The following is a 19,046-nucleotide window of genomic DNA, read 5'->3' on the forward strand; positions in this document are numbered from 1 at the left end:
GGTTGGCTACCGGAAGTTTTTGACCCGATCTTGCCTGAGGCCTTGTTGCAACCAGAAGCTGCCCTTTCCATCTCGTCGGCAGAGGATGACCACGGTCCGGTCGTACAGCCGACTGATCTGGGGTTACGTGCAATCAGTTCGATGGAGCTCCGGAGTGGAAGTGCCATCCCAGCCGCCTCTTCCTTGCTGAATCCCCACACTCTATTTTCCCTGGAGGTGTTGAACACGTTGCAGAAGCTGTTACAGCGTTTGGACACGCAGTTGCCTCACACTAGTGTCCCGACGGTACCGCAGGCTACGCCGGTCGTCGCTGAACCAGGCCCGGCTCCTCGCTCGACGACCAGAATACCTACAACTTGCCCAGTGGAGGAGGATCATTCTCGCCCACACTCGGAGGATGGGGAACTGTCGGAGTCAGAATGTGAAGGGTCTCTTTCAGACGTCTCATTATCCCCCTCAAGGGACCCAACATGGGAGTCGGATGCGGAGATGGAAACTCCAAAGAGCCTGGCACAACCATCACCGCCGGATGACATCGGGGCCTTCCATGCAATGATGGGAAAAGCGTGTGCGTAATTTGGCCTAGCACCGGAAGAAGTAAAGAAAGATTGCTTTCTCTTAAATCATATGGGCAAGAGAAGAAAATCGATGTTTGCTATCCCCATTTTGGACCATGTCTGGCAAGAGGGGTTGAGGACCATGTGTCATCCTTTCTCAGAACCGGCGATAAAAGGACGGTTAGAAAAGAAATTCAAGGCTCCGGAGTCAACCCCCAAATGCTTGACGTCTCGACCTTCGCCGGATTCCGTGGTGTCCGCTGCTGCGGCCAGAAAAGCGAGGTCGCAACACAAATGCACGACTCCGCCAGACAACGATGCCAGGAGACAAGATGCGTTTGGAAAGAAGGTATTGTCAGTCGGTGAGACTACAGTGAAACCAGCCATCTCCCTGGAGATTATGACGCGGTATGATAGAGAGATGTGGCATCGTTTGGCTCCTATCTTGGACCATCTGCCAGAAGAACACAGGAAGTCTGCTATGCTGCTAGTACGTGAAGGGGAAGAGGCTTCCAATCACTCCATAAATATTGCTGTCGACCTGGCGGAGGCCGGTTTTAAACAAATCAATAACGGCGTAGTGTTAAGAAGGCAAGCCTGGCTTAAGTGCACGACTTTTAGACCGGAGGTGCAATACAAGGTGCTGGACATGCCGTGCGAAGGGGAACAACTGTTTGGCGAGAAAGTGGATGAAGCCTTGAAGGGCATGAAAGAAGACTCTGACACTGCTCGGTCACTCAGAGCCCTCCAAAGTGGCAGAAATGTTCGTTCCTTTCGTCCTTTCAGAGGAGCTTCCGGAAACTCCCGGTTTGGATCACCTAGAGACCGATGTTTCAGTAGACCCTCCTACTCTTCCCAAGGCTACAGACAAGCAGCCCAAGCTACTCGTAGAGGCAGCGATTATCAGTCCTCAAGAGGGAGAGGCTCCTACTCATCGTCGGCGAAGGATCGACAGGCAAAAACCCAGCAATGACAAGTTTCAAGACGTCCTGGGAGGCAGTGTGTCTCGTTGCGTCGACGAGTGGGAACGCATAACAACGGATCAATGGGTTTTGGACACGATACATCTGGGTCACTCCCTACAGTTCAAGGACGAGCCACCACACATTCCGCCAGTGTTCTTGCCACAATCCCATCTTCAGATACTGGTGCAGGAAGTGACGCTTATGCTGCAGAAAGAGGCTATAGAACTGGTCCCGGTGACAGAAAGAGGAAAGGGAGTGTACTCCCGTTACTTCATGGTCAAGAAACTCAATGGAAAATGGCGTCCCATTCTAGATCTACGGGCTCTCAACAAACTGCTAAAGAATCTAAAGTTCAAAATGTTTACACTGCAAGAGGTTATCCGATCGATACAACTGGGAGATTTTTTGTCGTCGCTAGACCTTGAAGACGCGTACTTTCATATCCCGATGCGTCAACGACACAAAAGATTTCTGCAGTTCGTCGTCTGACGAACCCACTATCAGTTCAAGGTCCTCCCATTCGGACTAAAATCGTCTCCCAGGACGTTCACGAAATGTTTGGCTCCAGTGGCAGCCTGGTTACAGAAGGAAGGTCATCATGTTTACCCATATCTGGACGATTGGTTAGTAAGGGGATTATCTCCGGAAAGGGCACGGGACAGTCTGAATGCCACCATGTCCCTCCTACAGCGTTTGGGCTTCGCAATAAACATACGCAGTCAGGATTGGTAAAACCATCCGTCGAAAGAGTTCTGAAACTACGGCACAAAGCATCGGAATGGAAAGTCAACACTGTAGTGTCAGTAAGAAGGTACATGTTCCTGCTGGGGACCATGGCGTCCTGTATACCCTTGATCAACAATTGTCGTCTCTTCATGAGGCCCATTCAGGAATTCTTGACGGATCGATGGGCACAGAGTCAAGGTCATTGGTCGAACAAATTGACCATCAACAGCAAGCTCGTGCAGACACTTCAGTGGTGGAGAATCTCCAAAAATCTAACAAGAGGAATGCCCTTACTGGAACCCATGTTCCAGATGACAGTGGCGACAGATGCTTCTCTGACTGGATGGGGAGCTCATCTGGATTCCCTTCAAGTTCAAGGTCGGTGGTCATCGGAGGAGTCCAGCCTTCACATCAACGTGCTGGAGTTAAGGGCAGTGCGTTGGGCCCTGAAGTCCTTTCTACCACGCATAAAGGGATCCGTTGTACGGATAATGCAGACAACACGACAACAATGTTTTACCTGAGAAAACAGGGAGGTACTCGCTCCAGGACTCTGTCGACCGGAGCACAGGATATATCTATTGGCGTTCCACTTACCAGGAGTCAAAAATGTGCAAGCAGACTCTCTCAGCAGAGAAATGAATCCACTACACGAATGGGAATTGAATAACCAACAACTACACCGTGTCTTCGAAAAGTGGGGTCGTCCGGCCCTAGATCTCTTCGCGACGAGAGAGAACAGGAAGTGCTCACTATACTGTTCAAGATTCTTGTACATTTTCGAAGCCATGCCACCTTCCGATTTATACTCTCTCAGCCAACCATGCCACCTCTTGCACCCATCTGGAAACTTGTTCACCAGACCTCTTTTCTTTTTTCCTATACTCCCCCTGTGAGAGAAGGGCCTCAATGACCGGTGGGGGGTGTCTGTACTTCTACTCCCTATATGGTGGAGGAGAGGCACAGGAGACCCCAGCCAAGATTCTCTATTACGGTAGCAATGGTCGAGCAATCAAGGCCTAGCTTCTCAGGAGGTGATGCAGGCTGGTTCTTAAGTACAGTGTAGTCCCCAAGCCCCCACAAAGGAATATCCACACTCTGTATTGGTTAGAACACAGTCTTTATATAATCAATATTCAGGGTTATGTACACTTATCATAATAACTCACTTTGTACTCCGGAAAAATCAACAATGGCAAATATATACAATTCTAAAGTGGTACCACCCTTTGTATTAGATCTCATTAAAGTGCATGAACAATACTGTACAATGTCACACAGACCAATAGAGTGAAACCAGCAATAGAGAGAGGAGAGAAAATAAGATGGTTGAGCAATAGGCAGAATACTGGCCCCTACCACTAGGCACAGTTCTGTGTGGAGATCCCCCCACCTGGGCAACCTGTAAAACAAGATATAGCGCACGCCCAGTCCATATATTGCTCTGCAAGTCTTATTCCCTCCTATAATGTTTTTACCCCCCCAATGTACCTGGTGGAGTCGAGTTCCTTGAAGAGGCGTCGACAAACGTCGAGGAACTCGCGGTTCGGCGACGGGGAATCGACGGCCCTTCTTGAATGCCCTCCCTTTCAAGCGGGAGGCACGGGGCGTCGAACGTCCGTCGACAAACAAGGTAGAACGGCGTCAATGAGGTGGCAGCTTCGTCCGAGCGGTGCTCGTCGGCGTCGGAGCGTCGGCGTCCTGCAAGGCAGAGGCGTGCGGGGCACCTCGGTGACAATAGTTCTGGACCGCAAAGATTGTGGAGACGGAGGCCCAGCAAGGGCGTCGAGTCGTTCGAGTCTTTGGGGTCTTCGGGTGGCGGGAAACCCACCGGCAGGTTTCTCCTCGGCGCGTTGGTCGTCCTCGACTTTCTCCGGCAGGATAAGCAGTCGACGAGGCGGTCGAGAGAGTCCTTCGATTGAATGTTCTTAGGCAAAGGAGCGGACGGCTCCGGTCGTCGGTGGCACGGCGTCAAGTAGTTCCCACGGCTGGGCAACACAACTTCGACGGGCCTCCAGCGGTTACACAACCCTGCGAACCCTGGTCGACGGCAATGGACTTCGACGGCGTCGATGTCCGGGCGCTTCACTTCGATCTCCTGGGCGGTCCCGTCTCGGGTCGACAGCCTTTCGAGGGTCTGACTTCCAGGGCGCTTCGGCGAAGATGGAGCGGTGCTCGATGGTCCCTCGGAGCACGGGAAGAGGGCGCCTTACCAGGTCCTCTCTCGGGTCAGCCCTCGACGATCTCGTCAGCCTTCGGATCGGTCGAAGCAAATGCCACAGCAAGTCTTCTTCCAGCTGGACATCGAGGATCAGCAGTTCCAGTTACTCTTAGAGTGGAGACTCCACTCCAGGATGCTTCTGAACGTTCCTGAACGCCTGGCTGCTTCTGAACACCTTACCAGTGGTGAGAGGTCCCCAGATATACTATCCTGCCTCTCATCTACACTGCGGGTGCACACTCAACAGCCAATCATACAGAAGGTCATTCATGCAGTCAGTCAGCCAATCAGGCACACAGTGCATTCAGGCCACACTCCTCCCTTCCAGACACTCACAACAAGGAATGTGGATTGGGACAAGTACCCAGCCATTCAACACTACACACTGCATTCAGGCCAGTTTCGGGCAGGGCTGTCTCAGTCTTTGTCTCTCATGCCAGAAACCAGACAACCACAACAAGGAGTGTATATTGGTCACACACTCCATTCACCCAGGTCCCACCCACAGGAGGTACCCACAACATACAGTCACTGGGAAGGCTCCAGTCAGTCTAGCTGGGCCTTCACAACAACACCATATATGGAACTTCCACCCAACAGCCAGTCAGGGGGAAGGGACAGAGACAGGGCTTCCCAGGACTTTGGGAAAACAAGATAACAGGCAATAGAAAGCAAGAGGCCACAGGGGCCATCTTGTTTCCTATCAGGAATCAACAGATCCCAATGGCAGGGCCTGGGTATCCCAAAATGGAGGACACCCGGAGCACCTGTCAATTCCAGCATGGAGCTGCCACCAGCCCATACCCTGCTCTGGGGCCACCCACAGGTGCCCAAAAACATACACTAGGGGCACAGGGTTGTACCCCTACCCATGGGTGCCATAAGGGTATCCCATGGGTCTGTTCACCAAACCAAAAGAGAGAGCTGCACTGCCAGGAGTCCCACATGGGCTCCGGGTCAGAAAACATAACAGAACACACGGTAAAAAGCAGTAAAAGGACAAGGATTCAGAGGCCCTGTCCCTCAGATGCATTTCCAGCATCACACCCCCATTGTGCAATCTCTAAGATCTTTAACTAGCTTGAGTCTTTTAAAGCTGATACATTTTCCCTCTCCAAGAAGATCTTCTAGCCACTGTACACCACCCAGTAGCCAGTTTGACCAGAAAAGAGGTTTTCCATTCAACGTAATGGCTGGATTCAACCAGGGCGAAGTAAATCCATCTTCTGAAACATCCTTTTCACTATTGTTCCAGTGATTCTTCCAGCCTGATCTCACAAAAGCTGTTGGTGGAGATGATTTATATCCCATTCCATCCACTGTTTATAGAATTGCCCTGGGGGAAAGAGGTGAATATCTACTTGCCACCATTGTCCAGACATCAGATGAATCTTCTATGAAAGGCACCAAGTGGCGAGCCCCAAATGCCAAATGATAATTTTCAAAATCCGGCACCCCCAGACCACCACTTTCTTGTGAAAGTTGTAGTTTCCGTATTTTTAGACGTGGTTGTTTTCCTTCCCACAGGAAGGACTGGATCAAGCTTTCCATTTTCTTCAAATAATATTTATTAACCTGCAAGGGAAGCATGCTTAAAACATCGTTAACTCTCGGAGTTGTCATCATTTTTATTGCATGCACTCTTCCCCATAGACTTAATCATAATTCATTCCATCTTTTAAAGTCTGATTCCATATTTTGGATAACGTGCGTCATGTTCACTTCCATCTTTTTAGCTACATCTTTAGTCAGCCAAATCCCAAGGTAGCGCATCTTGTCCGAACACCAATTAAAGGCAAAATTCTTCAATGTCACGGCCGAGCATGATTTCGATGCTGGCAGTGCCTCGGATTTCGACCAATTGATTTTATAACCAGAAACTTTGTGAAAAATGTCAATTTGGTCAATTAACGCTGGGATGGAAGACTCCACATTCTGGACCACTAACAACATATCATCGGCATAAAGCCAGACTTTTTGACAGGGTTCTCCATAATGAATACCCAGTTGCTCTGTCTCATTTTATCCTCACAGCCAAAAGTTCCAATGCGATTGGCGATAGGGGGCAGCACACACTCTTGAGAATGCTATTCACTGTCAACGACTGCTATTTTATTTTTATTTTTTTAACATTCTTTACTAGAGTTTTATAATAAAAGTCAAAAATGATACAATATAACATCAATAAATAACACGGGAAACATGTAACTAATTTAAACTCAACTTTATTGTACAATATTTACAGGGATAAAAGGGAGGTGAAGGAGAGACACAAAGGGAGAGGAGAGGGGTAAAGAGGAAGAAGAGAGAAAAAAAGTGGTTAGAGGGCATTCACACGTAAAATTTGTTAAAGGCATTCCAAATTGCAGAATACTTGTCTATTCTTTTCAATATCCAATAGCTTATCTTTCCTTTATTCGAAAGAATTGTTAGATCATGTAGCCAATCATCAATTGTGGTCTGACATCACTCTTCCAATACTTCAGAATCTGCTTCTTTGCTATCAGAAACACTCTATAGGACCAAAAAAAGAAAAGCTCATCTTCAGATAACTGAATACCCACGGGGGACAGTGCTAATGAACACAGACAAGGAGAACGAGGGAGTGCTGAATCTAATACAAGCTTCATTCGCTGGAAAACCTCTTCCCAAAAACCTGCAACTTTTACACAAGACCAAAACATGTGCAAGTATTCTAATTTGCAATTCCAACATGTGTCTACTTGCATGAGTTTGCACTACATCATCGATTCGACTCCAATCCCTTTCTAAGAATTCGGAACCTAACTCTAGAGACCATAAAGCCTTACCCTGTTCCGGTCAGCATTATTGCTCGTTTCCATCAGTATCTTATATATAGTAGTGTCTAAAAGTGGAGCGCTCCTTTAAAGATGCATTTACGGAGGGATGTCATGCGCGAGGTAAGGTAGGTGTAAGCACGTTCCCAAAAACCTCAGAGTACGCGAGATTGACCAATCCAAGGCACCAAGCTTATATTTGAATTTAAGAAAATCTAATGTGAGCATCGAAGCACCATCATGCACATGCGGCAGATACCAGCAGACTGCCAGGAAGACCATGAAACTACGGTTATTAAATCGTACCGCTTGGTTCCACCAAATCGAGGCAATGGAACTCAGCAGATATTTTGTCCCAGGATCTAAACAGCACTTTTTCCAATTCTTCAGAATATGTCTGATAAATGGGGTGGATTTACCCGGTGCCATTCTTTTTTGCATACTGAGCAGACAGTCCACGGAGATTGGTCGGACCACACTCTTCTCTATACTTACCCAATTCGGGGTGTTAACAACATATTTCCTTAACCAAAAATGTAAGGTTAGCAAAGAGAATGCTCTATAATAAGAAGCAATGTCAGGAAAACCAAAACCACCCAAGCGTACCGGTTTCACAAGCATGTCCATTGGAATCCTAGCCTTCTCTCCCTCGCCCCACAGATATGTTTGCAGAACTTTGTCACAAGTCAGGTCCCCTGTTAAAAGCAACGGTAGCATACTGAACACATAATTTAACTTAGGAGCCAGAGTCGTCTTAATTACAATTCTTTCCCCCCACAACGTAAGATTTCATCTTTTCCATTTCAAGCATAGCATAGTTATCTCTGCAAGGTTTTTTCTGAATATTGATTGCCAATAAACAGTTTGTTCCTTGATATCTGTATACCTAGATACTGAAATTCATTTTCCGCCCAACTCTCCCGCCCAATTCCAAAGAGACCTCTGTGGTATGAACTTGAAATTGCAAAGGCTAATGTTTTGGACACACATTTTCTAATCTGAGATTCTACCGTAGTCAAAGTTGAGATCAATTCTTTGAAGGAAGCTTCAGGATCTGAAATCAAAAGCAGGAGATCATCCACGTAAAGAAGAACCTTAGAAGTGATACTACCCACTTGGATACCCCTGATATTAGGGTTCTCCCTTATTGCTATTGCTAATGGTTCCATAAATGGAGCAAACAAAAATGCTGACCACGGGCATCCCTACCTAGTTCCCCGACTGATTTGAAAACTATCAGATAGACCACCATTCGCTGCAACCCTGGCTTTCGCCTCTTTATAGAGGGCAGCAAACAGCTTCAGAAAACGTGGGCCGCAATTCACTTTAGTTAGCACTTGTCGCAAATAACCCCAACTAAGTCTATCAAATGTTTTTCTGCGTCAATACTGACAGCAGAGTAGGGTTCTAGAGAGTCATTCTTCATAAATATAACATCCGAAAGCTCCCTTAAATTGTCATAACTGTTACTACCCATAATGAAGCCTGTCTGATTCTGATGAATAAATTGTGGGAGCAGAGGATTGATCCTTACCGCAAAGATTTTAGCTAGAAGTTTGATGTCAGCATTCAAAAGAGAAATTGGTATATAATTACCACACATCAGTTGGCTCTTACCCGGTTTGGGGAGCACTGATATTATTGCTGCTCGCATGGAATCAGCCACTTGTTCAGTGGTGATGATCTCTCTGATGAGGTCTACTAAGAATGGTGCTAGCAAGGAGCAAAATGTCACGTAAAATTCAATTGGGAAACCATCTGGTCCTGAACATTTTCCAGGGGCTAAAAGATTTATTGCGTCTGTAATCTCATGTACTGTTATTTCCCTATCTAAGGAGAGCACGTCATCATTACATAGTTTTGGGTTTGGGCACTGGTCTTCGAATCCTGTCATTTCCTCCACTTCTATACTTCCCTCGTCACAATAAAAGGACGCATCAAACTTCCTAAAAAAACGTCGCAAATGTCCTCATTTCTCATCTTTTTCCGCCTTTGCATGTATGCTACTGTCTAGAGCGCATTTGGCTTTCAACATGGCGGACAGAGTCACACCAGATGGGAAGTTATTATGAACTTCTGTACTGCGCTTACAAATAGATTCTGCTTTTATATACACAGCCTCAGCTTTCTTTTTTTTTTTACAAAGCATAACTAATTATCTTGGCACGTAAATGCTCCTTCAGAGCATCCCAGATTATTCCTAAATTGTTAACCGGGCCTACGTTGTCTCTCATAAAAAGTGAAATCTCGGAACACATTTGCTTAACAAAGTCTTCATCAGACAGCAGCCGGGTATCAAGCCTCCATTGTCTACTATTCCTCACATCTCCCAGAGACTTACCCAACTCTAGAAAGACACACACGTGATCTGAAATCGCCATTTCTCCCATCCCTGAAGTCTTCACAGCACCGTAAAGATAGTTACACACTAAGGAATAATCAATCTGAGAGGGTGTGTTGTGTGGAATAGAACAAAAACTGTATTGCCTCTTGCCTGGGTTCATGTCACACCATATATCGTGTAGGTCTCAGACTTGCATGAATTGCACAAGGCTCTTCCTAGCCTTCTCCTCCGCATAAGACTGTGATCACTCTGATTTGTCTAATACTTTATATGGGGTGGTGTTAAAATCACTGCCTATCAGAATTGCGCTGTCTCCCATGTTCATCAGGTTATAGTCCATTCTACCAAAGAAATCTGATTGCACAACGTTTGGGGTATAGATATTAATTATTATTAAACAAATATTCTCCAGCAACACCCCTTGAATTACTAACAAAAGTGATCGAGTACTCATTCACAAAAACAGATTTTAAAATGTACTCTGCCCTGCCCTGTTGAAGGTGAGTCTCCTGAAGCAGGACAACATCAGGCTTATTTCGATTTAAAAAGTAAGAACCTTTTTTCTCGTTATCGGACTGTTAATTCACTTTACATTCCAGCTCACCATCTTCAAATTCTCAGCCATTCATTTAAATAAAATGAACAAAGAAAACAGATATGGTATTGGACTAAAGCATCTAATAAATGTTCTACGGTCTCTACCCCATTGGAGTCTTGGTCCCATCAAAGCGTAGTGACAAGCAAAAGACCAATCTATAATACTTTCAACAGAAATTTGGAAAACAGTTCCCTCGTAGGAATAAAAAAAAAACAAGAAAGGAACATACAAGAAAGATTAGAGAAAGTATAGGAAGAAGACAAGACTAAGAGAGGTAAACTATTCAAAAATGTACAAAGAAAGAAATAATTCAGAGTAAGTAGATTCCAGGACATGGGCAAAAGGGCTGCAGAAAGACAACACATAGCTTCTCAGCCCCATATTTAGTCTGTTATCTTATAAAACGTAGAATTGTAAAATATGTTCAAATGTCATATCAGCATGGTACAGTATTAAGGCGCATTTAAAAATGCAGACAGGTTTAGTAACTCTGTACACAACCCCGTAAGATCGTCCGTGTCGACTCTCACCCTCCCCTCCCAGCTCTCATTCCTACACCTCCAACGCTCCCTATCAATGACGAGAAGGAATGAATCTGACGCATTAAATGTCTAATAATTGGAGCACATTACAGACTCCTGAACAGTTTTAAAACGCCCTCCCCAAGAACTATGAGTGATTTTAAGGCTGCAGTAAAGGCTTGCTGCCCAGAATCACAAATCACTATTTTTAGTGCAGATTTTGACAATATTGACAAAAGGGTTGCATATTCCGAAAATCAGCTCTTCAGCTACATTTTTTATCAGGTTGTGATGTCCAATGTTTGAGAGTGCACCCCACATTTTCTATGAAACGCAAATAACTAAGCAATTATGTTTACTAGTTTGCAAGTACAGCACCCGCAAATGGCAGGCCCCCCTGCTGTGAACACAAAGGCAGTGGTGGCGGTAGACTGCGCACCGCTCAAGGATGCAAGAGGTTAGGACATATATTTCAGATTTAACAAGTCCGGTCATGACTCACTACACTTTCCCTCCCAGTCTTGTAATCCTAAGGCCGCAGAGCCATCTCTACAGAGTACCCCTGCACACACATCACTTAAAGAACAGATTCCCTCCGGTTGGAAAAGTCCACAAGCAAAGGACAACCCCAAGTCCAGAACTCTTAAGATCATGGCCCGCTATCCCCCCGCAGCTATAAGACCAGGTCCAATCCAAGACCACAGAGGCACGCTCTGGGAGCTGCACCCTTCCATTCCCAGTTTCCCTGGTGTAACCCCCAAAGCACCTGAAGAGGATCTGCATTCATCGCGTGTAGTGTTACAGGGAACTCCCAACCATCCAACATGCCAGTTACGAATGGCTACAATACATGATAGACCGCATGATGGGCTCAGTAACCCCTCGCCTAATCCAAACATCAGGCTCCAGTCGCCAGTAGAGGTTCCAGGTCCCACCGCCCCACTGCATGAGCCAGATACATGTGTAGCCAAGCTGCAGCCCAACCACGATACCTGCCTCTGCAATTCCAGAATAACCCGCCATCAAATACAATCCATCACCACTATCCAACAGAAACAGCCTTGTTGTCATGAAAGATGAAACTCTGCCACGTAGTACGGCGAAGAAGGCATTAGCACAAATCATTACTTTTCTGTTCTACTGCAATGTTATTGACTAGTTTCTTGCTTACCTGAGGGTTCCTATGACACCAATGCCAACCCTACAGGCCCAGCCCACTCATCCCACAGCCACACCCAGTATCCCCCCCTCAGATCCAATCTCAATTCATAGCCATCTGTTTGCGTGCATGTGTGACTCTGAGAAGCTTTCTTAGATCTGGGCCAGTGTATTCCAAGTCAGCCTCCTTGTAGTTTCCCATATTCAGCTCTCCAGCAAATTGAACTCTGCCTGAAGCAGCCGGCATGTACAACATCAAGTTCAGAAGTCCCTTTCTTATCTGCCTACATTTCTGAATGAAAGAACTCGGGGATCCACATCATTGGAATGACCTGCCCACATGTTCACTAGGCCACTATCACACATTCGCAATATGTTTCACTCTGTTTAGAGTAGGGAAGCGAGAATCGAGGGATTGTGCGGTGTGTGGAGTGCCTGAGACTGTGGAACATTTTCTGTTTAGGTGTGAGAGACATGCTGTAGAGAGAGAATTGATGAGGGTTCGATTGACTGCGCAGGGTGTGGCTGAGTTGAGTGGGAAGGCTTTGTTGGGAGGTGATGGGGTGAGTGGCAGAAGGAGGAGTAGTGTGATGTTGGATTTTGTGAGGCAGACAGGGCGGTGGGAGGAATTGTGAGTTTTACGTGGGTTGAATGCTGAATGGTGGATAGGTGCACATCATCCAATTGGATGGGGAAGCGCCTGCGTGGGTCCGTCCACGCCTACTCTAATTTAAAGAAAGAAAGAAAGTTTCACTCTGTACTATGTGTTTTCTAAGCTGCTGAGATTGTAAGAAGCACTTAGTGTGTGAAACACATTAAAGCAGCCATCGTAAACCAGTAGATTCAGATTTAAATATGTATGAGAACTTGTGCATTAAAAACGTGGTAGTGAAAAACCGAGAGCACGTGCAACGTTAGCCTTTGTTTGCTTAATCCGAATGCAGTATAAGTGCTCGCCATAGCGGAGGTCTTAGCGTGTACTCTTCGTTATAGTTAACACATTTTGAAGGCAAACTTGGACACACTTCGGGAGGGACAGCGAAGAAACGTTTACTCTTGACAGATGAGTTATTAAGAAGTGCCAAAGGGCACCGGTACTTGCAGACGTCCGTGGCAGGAATGGGATCAAAACACGCAAATCTAGTCGAGATGCAGGAATGGCTGGAAAGAACCTGGAGACTCTACGCTCCTGTCCAGAGAAGAGCTTAGTAACCCTGGTGGTCCAGTTGGCATAGGTCCTCCTGCGACCCGCCGCCGCACGAGTTCAACTATCATGGGTCAGGTGTCCACTTTCGTTTCCTCCATAGCGTTATGCTTTCATTAGCACTGCACAGTGTTTACAAAACACGTTCCACTGCCGGAAGTAAGGTTGATTTTGTTGCGGCGCAGACGGAATGGGACATTTAAGGGTTTTGCCCACACTCACAAAGCGCAGCTATAGACAGCGAGCATTCAGTCCGCGTACATGCAGTTCCCCAATATTCACCAGCATGTGTTCCCTCCCTGCAGGCCTGCAGTTCGGGGTCTCATCTGAGTAACGCGCCCTCAACGTGCTGGTCACGCAACCGGTGCAGACCATGCGGTCCTCCCGTGGCTCAATCCGCATTAACGGCAGCCTCACGTCTTTACTAAAAGATGGCCCACAATTCCCCACGGCATTTTGTAAACAGCCGGGCTGGAAGCATTGAGGCGAACCGCTAGAGGAAAGGCCATATTATGTATGAGTCATCCAAGGCTCGTGTCATTGAAGATATTCAACTGTTTCTATAACGGCAACAGTCTTTAAAAAAACAAATGATGCAACATTTTCTTACATGGAAAAAGACTTATGAAAATAAAACAAAAGTACTAATCTTTCCATAGTGGAAATAAATTAAGGTCGCACTAAGTAGTTAGGAGTTTTTCAATTTTGCAAGGGGATGTTTTCCTTTTTTTCCCCCACATTAGGAGTATTTAAAAAGCTCATTGCCTTACGGTGATCAGCAAAGGTATGAGTTATCCCATCCACAAATACCTTGAAGATGCTGGGTAAATCATATAATGGGCAAGATGCCTCTCCCTCGCTAGTCGTTTTGAGTCCATAAAGAGTTTCCTCTGAGCAGCAACATCACTGCTATAACCATTAAAAAACATTCTCTTATGGTAATTCCACATCAGTTCACCCAATTCCCTTGCTTTCTTCAGCAGGGGTTCCTTAGAGGGGAATCTAAGCAATTTCACAAGAAAAGCTCTGTGGGTTTGACCAAGTGCAAGTTTAGGAACCAAGGTACAGTGTGCCCTCTCAATTTCCAATATTTCTCCAGGTTGTAGTTTCAATAATTTAGGCAACGTTTTTTCAGTACCTTCAGGAAAACCAGTTATTCTCACGTGTAACCGTCTAGAGTAATTTTCCTGCTGGAGATCTTTGTCTGAGCTGCATCCAGGCACAGGGTCAGCTGAGAGACCTTCTCCTCCAGAGCATGAAGGCGAACATCAGAGTCAGAGACTCTGGTTTCCAAAACCTCTGTCATCTTTTTAACCAGGGCTTGATCATTCTTCATTTCCAAATCAGTCTGTTTAATTTTCCCAATAGATAAAACAACATCCATAATTTCTGTCAAGTAATCTTCAGCAGATTGTTCTTCAGCTCTACAGGCAATCAGGCAGTCTTCCTTAACTCTCTTGGATGGTTGGGTATTTCTTTCATGAGGTTCAGGAGATTCACCCCCCCTGCCTGGACCGTCTGGAGGAAGCTGGATCAGCCATCTCAATTGAAGCTGCATCTGACTAGAGCAGAGCAGAGCTCTCAGGCAGCCATCTCCTTCAGCTGACAGCTCTAGAATCACAGTTTTATTTTTAGATCTTACACACCGGAGGTTCCAAAGAGTAGGTTTCACATGCAAGGGTCACTAATGTTCAATTCCCATCTCCTGGATCAAGGAAGGGCACCAGTTAATTTTTTTAATGCTCTCACCTGATGAGAAAACAAGCCGACTGTGCAATGAGAAGTTGTAATTAGCCCTTTGGAGCTTTTAATGTTATACGAATATTTGGAGTACAGTTGGGTTGCCAGCCTTGTTGCTGTGGAGATCTATGAATTAGGGCACTCAAGAAAAGCCCAAGATCGCATCAGTGTCCTTGGGCTGAAAACTACCTTCCCAACTTGTTTTACTAGTATTCCACATGGAATAATCGTACACAGGAGAGGTAGCAGCTTCATGAAAAGACATTCTTACAGTACAAACTGTACTGATTGTTAGAGAGGTAGCAAACGGAATGCAGCAAGCTGGTGAGTCATTTACTCTGACCGCCAGTGCGGTCATGGCAGTGTGTGTATATTCCAGGCATCAGCCTCCAGATGGGCTCCAGGGTCGGATGCAGACCTTGGGATGATGCATACCTTATGTGAACGAGGAAGAGGATCTTCTAGTGTGCAGCACTGGGAGGAGGCAACTGCAATGAGAATTTGTGATGGGTGATGCGCTTAGCTGTGGCGGTATATCCTGGGCAGCAGACTGCTACAGCAGTCGCACCCATTCCCCGCCTAATGGGCGTTGCTCCTCCAGGATTATCTGGTGAGGTCAATGGAGTGTTCCACAGATGTTTGCTGGTGGTGTCCGCATCCTTGGCAGCAACACTTTGTGGAGGAGGTGGCGTGAATGCTACGTCTTGGCCTCTAGATGCTGGTTTGGCAGCCTGACTTTTAAACTTTGCATCGTAGTAGGATAGCCTAGTTGGGGCTACGTGCGGGATTTTAGTTGATCTTTCCTGACTTATTATGCATTTTAAAGTATTTGGTTTGTGCCTGGATAGGCGCTGGACCTTTTAGACTGTATGACCTCCCATTTGATGGCATTTGGTTGGAGTTGATCTGGTATATGTCTTGCAACTCATCAATTTGTTGCTTGACTTTCATTTTTACTGTTCACATGAACCCTTCAATTAATGTTTGTCTTTGTTGGTTTACTTTTCTTTTCTTCTGTTCTATCCTGTTGTTTATTCCTACCATTTATTTCCTCTCTCCTGGAGCGTTCACTCACTCCTCTCATCTCTCCCTCTCTTCCCCCCAGGCCAAGTCTACCCCAACACTGCCATCTGCCTTCTGGGCATCTGGCCCATGAAGCGTGTGTCAGTTGAGGCTTTCACCGCCACCTTCTCTTCTCCCTCCCCCCCTCCACCTCTGGCTGACTCGCATCCTGACACAGCCCTGTCTTTGCTCTACTTTTCTATCTCTGATGCTCTTGATGCTCTTGCCCCTGCCATGAGGATCCATTTGAAGCCCAAAGCCAAGTGCAATTCTTGGTATGACTCTGACCTATCAACTCTTAAACGTAAGTGTAGGGCGGCTGAGAGAAAATGGAGGGCTTCTTGTTCATCCTCTGACAAACTGGCCTGTCGTCTGCTCCAAAGGCAATACGGACTCTGTCTACACCAAGAAGAGAGCCCACATCCAAACCTGTGTCTCTATGGCATCAAACAACTCAGCCAAACTCTTTAAAATCTGCAAGGAGCTGGCCAAACTTGCTGCAGTCTCTACCCCTCCTGTCGTCTCCCAGACGCTTTGCAATGCCCTTGCCTCTCACTTCATCTAAAAAACCCAGCACATCTTGTCCGCCCTCTCCTCCCTTGCCCCTCATCTCCCCTCTCCTTCTGTGAACTCTGACCCTCCTTCAGCCACCCCCCACCCTCTTTCTCATCCTTTCCTCTTTTCTCCCCTGACGAGGTCGCTAAACAAGTCCGATCTATGAAAGCCTCGTCAAAACAGGTTCATCCCTGTTCCTCTAAAAAAATCAAGGACCACATTGATACCCTCGCTCCAGTCCTTGCCGATTTCTGCAACCTCTCGTTTGCCTCAGTAGCCTTTCCCTCCCCTCTGAAGAACTCTATTGTGCAACCTCTTCTCAAGAAACCCACAGCTGATCCTTCTTGTCCGGGTAACTATCGCCCAATTTCCATTGCTCCTTTTCTGGGCAAACTCCTGGAAAAGCTAGCCATCTCTCAGCTTAACCTTCATTCTGATTCTGTTGGCTGTCTACACGACCATCACTCTAGCTTTAGAGCTGCCAGAAGCACGGAATCTGCTCTGCTGAACATCCATGAAGATCTGCTCCCCAACCTTGACTCTAACATTCCTTATGTCCTCATCCTACTCGATCTCTCTTCTGCCTTCGACACGGTCAACCCTACCATCCTGCTGAACCATCTCCATGACAACATGGGTATCACCAATCAGGCTCTGGCCTGGCTGACCTCGTTCCTCTCTGACCCTCCCAGGTCCAACTTGGGTCCTTCATTTCATCTACCTTTCTACCTGTGGTGTTCCCCAGGGGTCTAACATCTCGCCCTGGTTCTTCAAACAATACTCTTGCCCACCGCATTGCCATTTTCTGCTCAAACCTCCAGTGCTATGCTGGCGAAACTGAACTCATTTTCAGGCTTCCCTCGGCCACCTCCTCTCATCTTTGATTGCCTATCTGCCATTCAGGATTGGTGTGCCGCCAACAATCTCTGCCTGAATGCCAGCAAGATGGAAATCCTCTTCATCGGCACACCTTCACCTTACCTTCCCCTCACTCTCTGGTCAGCCTCCCTGGGCCCTCCTACCCCCACCTGCGAGGCTAAGAACCTCGGGGTCATCTTTGATTCCATGCTTTCCTTCTCTGCCCACATCTGATGTCTCTAAAAAGTCAAACCTCCTACTGCACCTCCTCAGGGGTACTCTGCCTTTCTCCAGCATGGGGTCTGGCATGGATTCACATGCTCATGAATATTCCCCGTCATCAGGCTGAGAATCCTCAGTACAGAAAAAAATCAGTATCAGTTTCGTTTCTGATCTGTCTTTCCTAGTAGTAACCAATCACTGATCTCTGGGTCATACTGCCCACAGCCAATGACTGCGCTCTCCCTAAGCCCCGTCTCCGGCAGCCATCCTCAGATTTTTACCGCACGTTCAAGTGTTGGGAGTCCTTGTGCTGTAGCTCTCGAGCTTTACTGCGTTTTCGTTCTTTTTCAAAGAGAATTTCTCATTTTTTGGTTAAATTGAGCCTCAAGCTCCACCGTCTTTACAGGGACCCGTTTTGGAAGTTTCTATGCCCCTCGAGGGTGAAGATTTCGTCGAACGACGCTCTTCGAGGATTCCAGAAGTTTCTGAGTCCTACCCCGGACATGGCCCAGGAGAAAGGGACCTCGACGCCCGGGAAGCTGTTCAGGACCTGCACTGGATGCCAATTGCAGAACGTGTTCAAGGAAGACTAGCATTCCTTATGCCTCTACTGTCTTCACAAGGACAAAACGCACGTGGAGGAGGACTGTGCGTTTTGCGGGAACATGTTGGAGCGGACCATGAGGGACTGCCATCTTCGTCTCGCCAACTGGCTGGAGGGAAAGAGCCCGTCAGGTGAGAAGAAAAAGAAGAAATCCGAGCGGTCTACTAAGTCCTGTGAGGGCGTCCCAGCGACGGGGGCCCAACAGAAGGCTAAGCACCACGAGTCCGCGGGCACCGGGAGCACCGAACGGTCGGGCTCCTCGGCTGCCAGGCAGGGAGCATCCTCCCCAGCGCCATCGACCATGAGCCAACGCTTTGGCTTGGGTAAGAGGAAATCAGAGAACCCGGCCAAGCTTCTGGAGAGGCCCCGGTCGATCTCGAAGATTTCGGCTGAGGGGGGGGAGCGAGGCGGGGAGCCCTCCCCCAAGTTGAAGGCCACAAGCACGCAGTCAGTGACTAAGGCCTTGATTCACCCAGCCAAGGCCTCTATCGAGGAGGTTGCGGCAACCCTGGCACAGCCTGCGGAGGTTACACCTGTGGTAGCGGCCTCGGGGCCCAGAGTCTCCCTGCCACCTCGGAGGGAGGCATCTTTCAAGCCCATCGAAAGAACCCCCACGAAAGCCCCGACGGAGAAAGGGGGGGGCCAGTGGCCGTCGTGGATTCAGACACAACCTCCGAGGAGGAACTTGTCGAAGCCCCTGAGAGCCATGACGCGGGCATGGAGGAGGACCAGCCTGTCGAGAGGGATCCCGACGAGGGGGATGACGGAAGCGACGGCGGCGTCGACGGGACCCCAGACCAACCGTCGCACCCGTCGCAGCCAGTGCCGCAGGACAACTCGGCAGCCATTTTGATGGCAATACAATCCTGATGCTCTGAAATAAGGACTAGATTGCCTTTACCCCCGACGGGGG

The 19,046-nt window shown here is 47.5% G+C and overlaps 1 protein-coding gene and 1 long non-coding RNA gene across 3 annotated transcripts in view; one reads left to right on the plus strand and one right to left on the minus strand.

The window, feature by feature from the left end:
- The window catches only part of LOC138582786 (uncharacterized), a 171,676-nt gene extending 158,142 nt beyond the window's left edge, over nucleotides 1-13,534 (minus strand). The window contains exon 1 of the long non-coding RNA XR_011305078.1: nucleotides 13,375-13,534. This is a non-coding gene — a long non-coding RNA (uncharacterized lncRNA). The remainder of the gene's footprint in view (nucleotides 1-13,374) is intronic.
- The window catches only part of XPNPEP3 (X-prolyl aminopeptidase 3), a 653,628-nt gene that overhangs the window by 600,914 nt on the left and 33,668 nt on the right, over nucleotides 1-19,046 (plus strand). The gene's annotated exons all lie outside the window — the stretch shown is intronic.

Source organism: Ambystoma mexicanum, chromosome 3q (assembly GCF_040938575.1).
Source record: "Ambystoma mexicanum isolate Mex_15411 chromosome 3q, UKY_AmexF1_1, whole genome shotgun sequence".
In the NCBI taxonomy this organism is placed as follows: domain Eukaryota; kingdom Metazoa; phylum Chordata; class Amphibia; order Caudata; family Ambystomatidae; genus Ambystoma; species Ambystoma mexicanum.